We start from the raw sequence: 3,595 nt of genomic DNA on the forward strand, positions 1-3,595 counted from the left end.
GTTTCAGAACAGTTATTTTTCCATTCTCAGCAAAATGTTTCCAGATAAAGGGCTCCGGATTCCTCCTGGATAATTAACATCCATCCTGACTTATCTTGGCCCACCTGTGACAGTCCAAGAATGTCATTTTACTATGTGGTTGTGGAGTCAACTTTAAACCTTCAGAACCCCTTGGAAGACGTCCACATTTGAGAAGGTCTGCAGCCCTTCTTTTTTAATGATTATGAATGATATGGCATGTAACTTATGTTATTTACCCCTATTTCTTTTCTTTTAAATATTTTTTATAGTTGTAGATGCACACAATTCCTCCATTTTATTTATTTATCTTTATGTGGGGCTGAGGATCAAACCCAGTGTTTCATTCGTGGGAGGCGAGGGCTCTACTACTGAGCCACAACCCCAGCCCACCTCCATTTCTTTTTAATAATTGAATTATATTAATTATTTTTATTGTGGAAAACACAGACTGTCTGTAATATTTAATGTCTTTAATATGCAAATAAAAATTGTTAGTAATCCTACCATGCAGAGATAATTGCTATTAGCATTTTATATATTACATTATGGGCTTTTGTAATGCATTAATATGTATATTATTTAACAAAATTGGGGTATAATAATACATGTACTTTTGGTTGCCTGCTCTTTCTTTTTAACTTAATTATCATAGCATGAAAATTTTTCCTTACATATTTCCTTAAATATTTCATGAAAACATAATGATCTTTCTAAACATAGAATTAAATAAATAAACTATTCCACTATGCTAATACTTGTGTATTTGTATATGTTTGGTCTTTTCTTTTTCTGGTAGGGAGCTGAAAACAGGGGCACTTTAGCACAGAGCTACATCCCTAATATTTTTTGTTTTATTTCATTTTTTTTGAAGGTCTGATTTTATTTATTTATTACTCTTTAAAAATCATAATTTTGACTGGACTCAGAAGAAGAAGCTCTCAGAGAGGACAGCCTGCATCTCTTGGCTTTGGATTTTCCTCTGGATTCTTTCATTCTTTTGGCCCAAAGTTTGGCATATCCTGCAGCCTCTTCCTTATTCTTCTTAGTACGCGGTTTCTTCAGAGCAACAAGTTTCTGACATCATCTTCCTTAGAGAGATTGAAAAGTCTGTGGATTCTACTAGCTCTTTTGGGTCCCAGTCTACGAGGTACAGTAGTGACCAGGAATAGCCTTCTCTCCTTTTTTTTTTTTTTTTTTTTGCAATAACCAAGTTGAGAACGCTCAGACTGGCATCCACAATGCAACCTCAAATAGATCTGCGCTTTCTCTCTCCAGTTCGCCTTGGTCTATGACAGGAATGCCCCTCACTCAATAGCAGGCAAACACGGCCATGGGTCAAGACACCCTGCTTCACGAGGAAACCTTATTTGTCATTGCCACCACTAATTCAGACCACATAACCCTTCCACTCTTCACCCAGAGCATCAGAAGCAAACTTCTGTGGCCATACGCTTCTCATAAAAAGTACAAAGTTTGTGTTCGTTGTCCACTTCAATGAGTTTCTGGCAGCCAGTAGCTGGGAAGGAGATGTTCAGCTTCATCTTGGAGCAGCTGATCTACCACCAGGAGCCACGAAAAAGAGGCCTGTCTTCCACCTCTAGGTTTTTTTTAATTTTTGATACGGGATCTCAGTAAGTTGTTGGGAGGGGGTCTCAAAAAGTTGCCAAGTCTGGCCTTGAACTTGTGATCTTCTTCCTTAACCTCCCAAGGTCTCTGAGATATTAGGCTTGTACCACTGTGACCAGCTACTTAGGTATTTTTACTAAAGTATGAAAGTTTCATATTAGGTATTTTCATATTAGGTTCTTATGATAAAAAAATCCAATTAGCCAAATTGCTACATTACTCATATTATTTCATCAATAGGACTTTTGGGTATACAATGTGTAATGATTTAGTGCATATTGTTAAATTATTACTCTGAAAAAAATCAAAAATTTCCTTTTTCCTAGAAGTGTGTGACAGTTTGTTCATTTCACCTCAGGCTAAGCAAATTAATATTATCTTAAAAACAAAATCTTTGCCAATTTGGAAGGTAAAAGATGATATCTTCATTATTGTCCTAATGTGTGTTTATTTGATGATTAGTGAGACTGAATATTTCCCCCTCTTCTTCTGGTAGAGAATAAAATTTCAGGTAGAATCATAATTAGCATGGGACTTCACCCTTTAGACTGGCTTTAGGAATAAATATATTTCTATTTCTGTCATTATTGCACGTCATATTTGAATACTATTATAATCATAGTTTGCTGAAGGTTCTGCTCCCCCTTTATTTAAGTGATTCAATAGGACAGAGTGTGTTGGCATAAACTAGTCTCTAAGAAAATAAACACAGCAGATTTATTTATTCTCTGTGATTGAGTGTGTTTGGGGGCTACTCAACAAAACCACTTCATTGCATTCATTTGATGAATATTTCCCGTGGCCAGCCACAGTTCCAGATGTGGACGTAGTCACCAACGAGTCAGCCATAATCCCTGTGTGCATGGTGCATACATTCTAGTGCAGGGTACAGGAGACCAAAAGAAATAAACACACAAATAAACAAAATAATAACGAAGGTGAAGTGTTAAATGAAATTGAACAAGAAGACATTAAGCTAGAAAATAGCAAGAGGGAACTCACTTCCCTACTTTGGGTGGTGTTGTCAGAGAACACTTCCCTGAATGTTAGCATTTAAGCTAACACCTAAAGGAAGGTTCTGTGGTTTAACTGTGTCTCTCTAAAGTTCATGTGTTGGAAACTTAATCTTCAAAGTAATATGTTAATGGTATTTGGAGGTGGAGCCTTTGGAGATAATTGGGATTAGACAAGGTCATAAGGATAGGGCCCCTATGATGGCATTAATGGCTTTGTAAGAGGAGGAAGAAAAACCTAAGATAGCATGCTTGCCATGTGATGCCCTCCATCACGTTATGGTGCAGCAAGAATATCCTCATCAGATGCCAGTACCATGCACTTGGAGTTTCCAGCCTTTGAAACCATAAGCCAAATAAACTTCTTTCCTTTATAAATTACCCTGTGTCCGGTATTTTGCGATAGCAACAGAAAATGGACTAAGACAAAAGGAAAGGAGAGGTTTGGGGATCCTGATGTGGAAGGGAGTTTGGCTGACAAGAGGGAAGAATGGATAATAGCCAGATCATTTGGTATTTTTCAAGCCATGGTAAGGAGGTTGAGTTTTATTCTGGATTCAATGGGCAAGGCTTTGAAGGGTTTCAAAAGAAGACCTGCTTTGTTGCTGTGTAGAAAATGAATTGAAGAAAAGAGGAAGAATGTTTCGGTAAGAATCTGTACAGCAATGTGGGAGAGAGGCAGTGAAGCAAGGGTAAGAGCCTAGAGATGGAAGGAGGTGGGTAATCCTCTAAGTCCCATCTGCATTATGGAGTTGTATGTGCATGAATTTCACTTACTCTGCTGGCTGCAAACCCTTCCTACTCCCACACCCAACCCACTAAAGGTTTGACTAACTGTTTTAAAGAGGAAGAGCCTATTTACAGCAATTGTCAGGTCAACCTCTATAACTTGTCAGAGACAGTACTACGTGTGCCTGATTAAGCAAAATTTAGGC

General features: G+C 37.7%; 1 pseudogene; it reads right to left on the reverse strand.

Annotated features, from left to right (window-relative positions):
* Window positions 1–918: 918 nt before the first annotated feature.
* On the reverse strand, window positions 919–1,562 carry LOC143411495 (small ribosomal subunit protein eS6 pseudogene; annotated as a pseudogene).
* Window positions 1,563–3,595: the final 2,033 nt, after the last annotated feature.

The sequence above is a fragment of the Callospermophilus lateralis genome, chromosome 12 (assembly GCF_048772815.1).
Source record: "Callospermophilus lateralis isolate mCalLat2 chromosome 12, mCalLat2.hap1, whole genome shotgun sequence".
NCBI lineage: Eukaryota > Metazoa > Chordata > Mammalia > Rodentia > Sciuridae > Callospermophilus > Callospermophilus lateralis.